Source organism: Capra hircus, chromosome 9 (genome assembly GCF_001704415.2).
Source record: "Capra hircus breed San Clemente chromosome 9, ASM170441v1, whole genome shotgun sequence".
NCBI classification, from domain to species: domain Eukaryota; kingdom Metazoa; phylum Chordata; class Mammalia; order Artiodactyla; family Bovidae; genus Capra; species Capra hircus.
Window position 1 is genome coordinate 74353487 of NC_030816.1, and position 10857 is coordinate 74364343.

The window sequence follows — 10857 nt, forward strand, 5'->3', positions numbered from 1 at the left end:
TCTGGTTCAGTGGAGCCACCTTCATAGATTGCCTTAGCTAGATCTTTTGGAAAACTTGCACCAGCTTCTACATCAGGTCTAGTTACTACACTCTGCACTTCATGTTATGGAGATGGCTTCTTTCCTTAACTCCATAATCTACCCCCTGCTGGCTTCAAATTTTTCTTCTGCAGCTTTTTCACCTCTCTCAGCCTTCCTAGAAATGGAGAGTTAGGACTTTGATCTCAATTAGGCTTTGGCTTAAGAAAATGTTGTGGCTGGTTGGATCTTCTATCCAAACCCATAAAACTTTCTTCATATCAGCAATAAGGATGTTGTGCATTCTCAGAAAGAGACTCACAGACTTACTTAGAGAACAAACTTCTAGTTGCTGGGGGTGGGATGGGGGAAAGAGATCATTAGGGAGTGTGGAAAGGTCATGTACACCCTGCTCTATTTAAAATGGATAACCGTCAAGGGCCTAAGTATGGCACATGGTGTGTCTGTGTGTGTGTGCTCTCTTTCTGTGTGTGTCCAACTCTTTCTGTCCTCATGGACTGTAGCCTGCCAGCTCCTCTGTCCATGGAATTTTCCAACCAAGAATACTGGAGTGGGTTGCTCTTTCCTTCTCCAGGGGAACTTCCCAGCCCAAAGAATGGACCCACAACTCTGCTCAATGTTATGTGACTGCCCTGTGAGGATGGGAGTGTAGGGAGAATGGATAGATATATGTGTACGGGTGAGTCCCTTAGCTGTTCACCTGAAACGACCCAAAAACAGTTTGTAAATCAGCTATACCCAATACAAAATAAAAAGTTTTAAAAGAATAGGTTGTTTTTTAGTTGGAGTTCAGTTCAGTTCAGTTGCTCAGTCATGTCCAACACATTGCGACCCCATGAACCGCAGCATGCCAGGCCTCCCTGTCCAGCACCACCTCTCGGAGTTCACTCAGACTCATGCCCATCGAGTCAGTGATGCCATCCAGCCATCTCATCCTCTGTCATCCCCTTCTCCTCCTGCCCCAAATCCTTCCCAGCATCAGAGTCTTTTCCAATGAGTCAACTCTTCACATGAGGTGGCCAAAGTACTAGAGTTTCAGCTTTAGCATCATTCCTTCCAAAGAAATCCCAGGGTTGATCTCCTTTAGAATGGACTGGTTGGATCCCCTTGCAGTCCAAGGGACTCTCAAGAGTCTTCTCCAACACCACAGTTCAAAAACATCAATTCTTTGGTGCCCAGCTTTATTCACAGTCCAACTCTCACATCCGTACACAACCACTGGAAAAACCATAGTCTTGACTAGATGGACCTTTGTTGGCAAAGTAATGTCTTTGCTTTTCAATATGCTATCTAGATTGGTCATAACTTTTCTTCCAAGGAGTAAGCGTCTTTGAAATTCATGGCTGCAATCACCATCTCCAGTGATTTTGAAGCCAAAAATAATAAAGTCTGACACTGTTTCCACTGTTTCCCCACCTATTTCCCATGAAGTGACAGGACCAGATGCCATGATTTTCGTTTTCTGAACGTTGAGCTTTAACCAACTTTTTCACTCTCCTCTTTGACTTTCATCAAGAGGCTTTTTAGTTCCTCTTCACTTTCTGCCATAAGGGTAGTGTTATTTGCATATCTGAGATTATTGATATTTCTCTCGGCAATTTTGATTCCAGCTTGTGCTTCTTCCAGCCCAAGATTTCTCATGATGTACTCTGCATATAAGGTAAATAAGCAGAATGAGGCCTGGCTTGAAGGATTTTGAGCATGACCATGTTAGCATATGAAATGTGTACGATGGTATGAGAGTTTGAACATTCTTCAGTATTGGAATGAAAATTACATTTTCCAGTCCAATGACCATTGCAGAGTTTTCCAGATATGCTGACATATTGAGTGCAGCATTTAACAGCATCATCGTTTAGGATTTTAAATTGCTCAGCTGCAATTCCATCACCTCCACTAGCTATGTTCTTAGTAATTCTTCCTAAGGCCCACTTGACTTCACACTCCAAGATGCCTGGCTCTAGATGAGTGACCACACCATCGTGGTTTTCCAGGTCGTTTAGATCTTTTTTGTACTCTTCTTCTGTCTGATTTGTCACCCCTTTTTCATCTCTTCGGCTTCTGTTAGGTCCTTTCTATTTGTCCTTTATTGTGCCCATCTTGGCATGAAATGTTCTCTTGGTATGTCAAATTTTCTTGAACAGATCTCTAGGCTTTCCCTTTCTTTTGTTTCCCTCCATTTGCACTGATCATCTAGGAAGCCTTTCTTACCTCTCCTTGCTGTTCCTGGGATTTCTGCATTCAGATGGAGAGATCTTTCCTTTTCTCCTTTGCCTTTCACATCTCTTCTTTTCTCAGCTATTTGTAAGGCCTCCTCAGAAATGATTTTTCTTCTTGCATTTCTTTTTCTTGGGGATGGTTTTGGTCAGCACCTGCTGTAAAATGTCATGAACCTCCGTCCATAGTTCTTCAGGAACTCTGTGTACCACATATAATCCCTTAAATCTATTTGTCACTTCCACTGCATAATATAAGGGAGTTGATTTAGGTCATAGCTGAATGGCCTAGTGGTTTTTCCTACTTTCTTCAATTTAAGTCTAAATTTTGCAATAAGGACCTCATGATCTAAGCCACAGTCAGCTCCCGGTCTTGCCTTTGCTGACTGTATAGAGGTTCTCCACCTTTGGCTACAAGGAATATAATCTGTCTGATTTCAGTATTGACCATCTGGTAATGTCCATGTGTAGAGTCTTCTCTTGTTTTGTTGGAAGAGTGTTTTTGCTATGACTACTGTGCACTCTTGACAAAACTCAAAATAGCCTTCTCCTGCCTCATTTCGTACTCCAAGGCCAAACTTGCCTGTTACTCCAGGAATCTCTTGACTTCCTACTTTTTCATTCTAATCCCCTATGCTGAAAAGGATATCTTTTTTGGTGTTAGTTCTAGAAGGTCATGTAGGTCTTCACAGAACTGTAAACCTATGAAAAGATTGAACAAATCTCAAATAATCAACCTGACAAAAAATTGCTGGGATATCCTCATATATTCATATAACTGACAGCCTTTAAAATAAATCTGGATCAAGTGGTATAGGAAACGAAATAACTGGAGTTTTCTTACATTTTTTGGAGGAGTAAAACTGAATCCTGTCTTTAGATGTATATTTCAGTGTATCTCAACAGTAGATCATTTGTTCATCCTACTACACAACCAACCCAATGTTAGTTCCAGAGGGAAAATGTGTACCAAAAGCCATGTAGATACAGCAAAACCTCAGAGATAGTCCAGGCTGTGTTCCAGACCAGGGCACTAAACTGAAGATCATAATAAAGTGAATCACACAAATTTTTCATTTCCCACATTGCATATAGTTTTGTTGACACTGTCTGAAGTCTGTGAAGTGTGCAATAACTGTATGACTAAATAAATAATACACAAAGCTTAATTAACAGCACTGTGTTTCTAAAATAGAGAAGTCTGAGCATCATCTGTGTCTTCGCGAGTCAAAATCTTTATGCTGGTGGAGGGTCTTGTCTCAGTCTCTATATCTGCTGACTGATCAGGATGGTGGTTGCTGAAGGTTGGGGAGGGTAGGGCAATTTCTGAAAAGAAGATGACAATGAAGTTTGCCACATTGTATGACTCTTCCTTTCACAGATTTCTCTGGAGCATGCAGTGCCCTTTAACAGTGGTTTTACCCACAGTAGAACTTCTTTCAAAATTGGAGTTCATCCTCTGCAGTCTGCTGCTGCTTTTTTCAACTAAGGGTACGTTATGTTCTAAATCCTTTGTTGTCATTTCAATAATCTTCATAGCTTCTTCACCAACAGCAGTTTCTGCTTCAAGAAACCGCTTTCTTTGCTCATGAATAAAAATGAACCTTTATTCTTTTCAGCTTTACGATACAGTTGCAGCAATTCAGCCACATCTTCAGGCTCCACTTCTAACTCTAGCTGCCTTGTTATTTCCACTACATCTGCACTTACTTTCTCTAATGAATTCTTGAACCCCCAAAGTCATCTGTGAAGGTAGAAATCTACTCCCATACTCGCATTAATGCTGATATTTCAAACTAGTCCCATGATTCACTGTTTTCAGTGGAATCTATAAGCATGAATCAATCCACTGTAAAGGGACTTCCCTGGTGGCCCAGTGGTGAAGAATCCACCGTCCAATGCAAGGAATGATGGCTTGATACCTGTTCAAAGAACTACCTGTTCCGAGACCTAAGATCCTACACGTCGCTGAACAACTAAGCCCACGTGTCGCAACTACTGAGCCCAGGCAACACCACTACAGAGTCTGTGTGTTGTGATGAAGGATCCTGCATGACCCAACAAAGACCCCACATGCCTCAATTAAGACCAATGCAACCAAAAAAAATTAGCAAAAATTTTTAAAAGACTATATATATATATATTTTTTTTATGAATTCAGTGCAGAAATTTTTCAGTTGACTCTGTCTAGATCCAACAGAGGAATAACTATCTATGCAGCTATAGCCTATAATGTACTTCCTAAATACAATGAGTTGAACATCATAATTACTCCACGATCCATGTGCTTCAGAATCGATGTTGTGTTGGCAGCCATGAAAATAACATAAATCTCATTGTTCTAGCAGCCCTCAGGCTGCAGCCATTATTTAAGGGGCTAGAAAAATTCTCATTGAGATATCTGACCAACAGTTATTTGGGGCAAGAATTAGGCCAAGAGGCCTGACCATCTTGGCTCAACCCCACTCTGCGGATCCCAGAGCTTTTTATATAAAACTAGATAAAATGGACAGGGAACAAAAGAAAAAAAAATCCAATATGCTTCCCCTGTGGCTCAGTGGCAAAGAATCCGCCTGTAATGCAGGTGACATAGGTTTGAACGCTGGGTCAGGATGATCCTCTGGAGAAGGAAATGGCAACCCACTCCAGTATTCTTGCCTGGGAAATCCATGGGCAGAGGAGCCTGGTGGTCTACCGTCCATGGAGTCACAAAAAGTCGGATGCAACTGAGCTACTGAACAACAGCAATAACGATAGAAAATAAAGTTAAAAGGTATACAAGTTAATGGAATTTAGATAAAAGTATATAAAATTGGCCTATTTAAATGGATTTGTAGAAAATGGTTAAATCTCTTGTTTAATTATACTATGAGATAGACATGTTTCCCTGGAGAATATTTCTCCTGCGTGGTGTTATAAGATAAGAGATATAGATTGCCACCCAGGAGATAATAACTAAACGTACTAACCAATAATGTTACCTGAGCCACACAAGAAAGGAAAAAAAAAAAAAAAAAACAACTGAGAGCTAACATAGTAGGACTAATAAAAATAGTGATTTACTTTGGGTGTAATTTGTAAACTCAAAAGAATCTTTGCTAAATACTTTATATAAACCTTTGAAGGCATGGTAAGTTAAACTCTAAAGTTCTAAAACAGACAATTAGTAAAATAAATTTCAGTTTTGTTAAAGATCTTATCACTGATTTTAATATCTTTAGGTGACAGAACTGTTCTTTAGAAAACTGTAAAAGCAACTGGCTTTCTCTTAGAAATCTCTTACAAACCAAAGTGTAAATACAAGCCCCAAGGATTGAGACTGAGCCTAATTAGCTCCATCAGACAAGACTGGAAACCAAGGGGAAAAGTGGCAGCTTTAAAATTAAAAGCCCTGGGAATGTTCTGTTAACCAAACTGCACAGATAGCAAAGCCTTTGTCATCTGAGCAAACAATGTTAATGTATTTCAGCTGTTCTTTGTAAACTAATAACGTTATATTGTAATACCCGATTCATGGTTAAGCTTTTAAGTGAAGCTATGAGATCTCTGGTTTTGCCTGTATATTTCATTTAGAGACTGTGGCTAAAGTAACTTTCAGGTTCACATGAACTGGCAAATATTCAATAATAAGTTGATATCTAGTATTAATGTTTGTTTGTTTATCTAATTGATATAGACATCTCAAGAGTCATCAAAATTATGTAACTCCTTATTGTACCTAGATTTAATACATAAGACCTTACTAGACATGTTATAAGAAAAATAACTTGATATTATGAAATCTGAAAGTAAATGTAAATGAGATAAAAACATTGGGATAAACTCTTTAAAATAATTAAATTTTAGAAATGTCTACCTAAAATAATCTTTCTAGATATTTGATAACTGAGTCTGAGCAAGCTCCAGGAGTTGGTGATGGACAGGAAAGCCTGGCATGCTGCAGTCCAGGGGGTCACAAAGAGTCGGACATGACTGAGCAACTGAAATGACTGACTGACTGAAAGTCCTAGAACTGTGCTAATTTGAGTGATCAAAGTTTATTAAATAAAATACACTGAAACATCAATTACTAAATTAAAAAACTAAAGGTATTTAGAAATATTAAAAAATGTTGCTATCACATCGATATGTTCTCTATAAGAGAACAAAAGTTTTAAAACCTTATCACTGGTGTTTAAGATAACCAGTCTATAAAATGCCAGTGTAAAAGACAGTTCATTGCTTAATTCTTAGCTTTTATTAAAAACTAAGGTTCTAAGTGTTGAAGATTCTAATTTAGCATGTCAGTAAATCTATAAGGAATAATACAGTAACATTTCAGTATATAGTAAGAAGTAAAATATATGTTTTCAGTTAAAAAAGATATGAGAAATGAGATTATATTTTATGCAGGAAAAAAATTAGCTGGGTGAGCATATTTAGATGGAAAAATGAGAGACAGGATGAATACAGAAAGTGATGAGATTATGCAAAGGAAGCATGAGGAGGAAAAATTTTACACATAGTTGGGATGAATAACACTTAAGTGCTAAGTGAAGTTGCTCAGTCGTGTCCGACTCTTTGCAACCCCATGGACTGTAGCCTACCAGGCTTTTCTGTCTATGGGATTTTCCAGGCAAGAATATTGGAGTGGGTTGCCATTTCCTTCTCCAGGAGATCTTCCCAACCCAGGGACTGAACCCGGGTCTCCCGCATTGAAGGCAGATGCTTTACCGTCTGAGCCTTGAAGCTAACTAAATGGATTTTGTTAAGTAAGCTAATGCAAGACTGGAATTTGATTTCTCTTTCTGTTAAAAGTGCTCCTGTTTGAAAACAAATTGCATGAGTTTCTGTGCCCTTAGGCGAGCCATATTTACTGTTTTTATGACTTTGGTGAAGTGAATAAGTACTGTTTCAGTGACCTATGATCGTGTTGTGTTTTAAAACTTTTTTTAATATTTCTAACAAACTTCCCAAATAGTAAAATCTAACTAAAACTCCTTTAGCCTCCAGCTGACTCAGAGATGCTTCAAAAAAAATCTCTGAGACATCTCAGAGAGAAATACTAAATTAAGTTTATTTTTAATTTAAAAACATTGTCATGTTATTGAAGGGAAACTTTAGGTTGTAATGTATAGATAAATGTCATTGATATAGATATCCCAAAATTTATCCCTAACATCTGATATGTCCTGATATAATGTTATCAGTCATAATTCTAGTTAATATCCTAAAAGGTTACATGTTACAGAAATATCCAAGTTTCCTGCTAATTACACTGTATTCAAAGTTTTAACTATACTATTTTAAATTTGTCCTTCATAGAGTATTATAATTTTATATGGCTTGTACAAAATAAAGATTTTCAAAAAGACTCATAAAAAGAACCTGTTTAAACAAATGTAAGTTTCCGATAGCCTTTAGCTAATGCCACTAAACTGGATAATAAATGATACACTATAATAGAAAACTTGACTAATTCCTGCAGATCAATAGGAGTTAAGTACATAAGACTAAATAGATAAATATAATTTATCACTTGGATTTTACAAAACATACTAACTTGAATCTGTCTTCCAGTAAACCTTTTTCTCTGATACTGTCCCAAGTTGATATATTAAGCCTTTGTAAACAAAGATGAAACATTTAACTTTTTCTCTCTATCTGATACTGGCAAAATTTGGATTCTCCAGCTGGCTCTTCTATGGATTTGATGGTTTATTACAACTGGATTACAACTAGTGATACTAATCTTTGTCTTAATTTATTTTTCATTTCCAAATTGTTTATGCCCCTGTCTCTACTACACTATGACTCTGTCAATGTTGCTATTAACAGCTGCTGCTGCCAAGTCACTTCAGTCGTGTCCGACTCTGTGTGACCCCACAGACGGCAGCCCACCAGGCTCCCCCGTCCCTGAGATTCTCCAGGCAAGAACACTGGAGTGGGTTGCCATTTCCTTCTCCAATGCATGAAAGTGAAAAGTGAAAGTGAAGTCTCTCAGTTGTATCCGACCCTCAGTGACCCCATAGACTGCAGCCTTCCAGGCTCCTCCATCCATGGGATTTTCCAGGCGAGAGTACTGGAGTGGGGTGCCATTGCCTTCTCTGGCTATTAACAGCTACATTACTTATATTCTATTTTATAAAATTGTTTTCTCTTAGAGTGTATAACAAGGCTTCCAACAAACGTAACCGTGACTTAAAACAATTAATCAAATATTTACTTCTGTATGTGATCTATAATTATAATAGTGTGACTCTAGGTGTGGGAAAAGAAAAGAAGGGAACTATCTCCTGGATCACAATAGGTTAAAAGACAGAGGACCCAGGAAATCTTTCATTGTTTATCAATGGGTCTAATCCAGAAACTAACACCTGGAGCGGTATATCAATGAAAAATTCACCTGACCTGGGATGAGCCTCCCAGCACTGTGGGACCAAAATTGGTCATGAAATGTCTCCCAAATATCAGTCGAATTTCTGACCAAGGGAAATAACTGGAAAACAGAATATTTCCTGTTATGTCAGTAAAGGATGTCACAGTCATCAGTGATTCCAGCCCTCCAGAGCACTCAGGAGGGAAAAGAACACCTGTGTGATATGGCAGGAATCAGGCTGCAGCCACTTGCTACGGAGAGCCCTGAGGAACTCAGAAGGTGAAAACACAGACAAGAGGCCTCAGAGAGCTGAGATGCATATGAAAGGAATGATTCCAGTGAGCCCAGACTCTTGCATCTTCCCATATATAGGAAAGCACTAAATTCCCTAACTTGAGATATCTGGTTTTCTTTAATTCACAAAAATACTTTTGATGCTCAGACTACCTGCCCTGTGTTGCAAACTTCTACATCACCTGAGTCCTCCCCGCTGCCTTCTTGAAAGAGTTCTCTCAAGGCTACTTGAGATGCTACCTCTGGGATTTATGTCTTAAAAATATCCACCAAATAAAACACAGCTCTCAACTTTTAGGTTGTGACTATTTTTGAAGTCAACAATGGCGAAATGATTTTCAAGTCATGGGCAAAGAAGAGTGTTTTCAGCAAAAGGTGCTGGGGCAACTGGAGAGTCACATGCAAAAGAATGAGACTGACCCACCCCCTTACACCATATACAAAATTAACTCAAATTGGATCATAGACATACATTGAAGAGATAAAACTATGAAAGTCTTAGAAGAAAAGATGAGTGAATCTTTGCCTTTGCATTTGACAAAACTCTTCTTAAATACAATACTAGCCACAAAAGACAATAGAAAAAAAAAGACTTTTTCAAAATTAAAAGAAAATTCCTTTTTAAAGAATACCATGAAGAAAGTGAAAAAATGAGAGAAGATATTTGCAAGTCATGTGTCTGGTAGGGCTTCCAGGTGGCTCATTGGTAAATAATCCGCCTGCCAACGCAGGAGACACAAGTTCAATCCTGGATTAGGAAGATTCGCTGGAGGAGGACATAGCAACTCACTCCAGTATTCTTGCCTGGCAAATCCCATGGATAGGGGAGCCTGACGGTCTACAGTCCATAGGGTCGCAAAGAAGCAAACACAAGAATGAGCACACATGTATCTGGTAAGTGACTGACATCAGAATACATAAAGAACTCACACTCCATAATGGGGGTGCTCTCTGGACAAGCTCCCAGGGAGGACCCATGGCAGATGATCTAAAAAGTGCTTAGGAACCACAACGGATGAAAGGACACGCTGTCACATCTTACATCATTCTAGCCTCAAAATAACTTTACCATGAAAAACTAACTTTTGTGTTTTTGTTATAAACAAGTGGACTAGCACATTTCATTTAAGTCATAAACAAGTAGTACAACTTCATTTAAGTCAAAAGCAAGTGGATTTGAAATCAGATCAAACCAATACACAACAGACATTCTGTGTGGGAGGCAGTGTGAAGTGAGGGGTGCTGGGGAAGACCATGTTCCTCAGACCCTGGAGGTTCAAGGTGAACGTGGAACCACTGTGGGGGAGGAGCAGAGAGGGACTGTCCCTAGGAGTGGGGTGGTGCCCTGCACCCTCTAACTTGTCCCAGACTTGATCACAGACCACCTAGAAAGGCGGTGGGAGTGACAGAACAGTCGGAAGAATAAACAGCCTGCTGCCATGTATTTTATTTAGCTCATCTATTTATTTCAGTTCAGTTTAGTCACTCAGTCGTGTCCGACTCTTTGCGACCCCATGAACCGCAGCACGCCAGGCCTCCCTGTCCATCACCAACTCCCAGAGTCCACCCAAACCATGTCCATTGAGTCGGTGATGTTATCCAACCATCTCATCCTCTGTCGTCCCCTTTTCTCCTGCCCTCAATCTTTCCCAGCATCAGGGTCTTTTCAAATGAGCCAGCTCTTCATATCAGGTGGCCAAAATATTGGAGTTTCAGCTTCAACATCAGTCCTACCAATGAATACCCAGAACTGAACTCCTTTAGGGTGGACTGGTTGGATTCCCTTGCTATCCAAGGGACTTTCAAGACTCTTCTCCAACACCACAGTTCAAAAGCATCAATTCTTTGGCACTCAGCTTTCTTCATAGTCCAACTCTCACATCCATACATGATCACAGGAAAAACCATAGCCTTGACTAGACGGACATTTGCTGGCAAAGTCATGTCTCT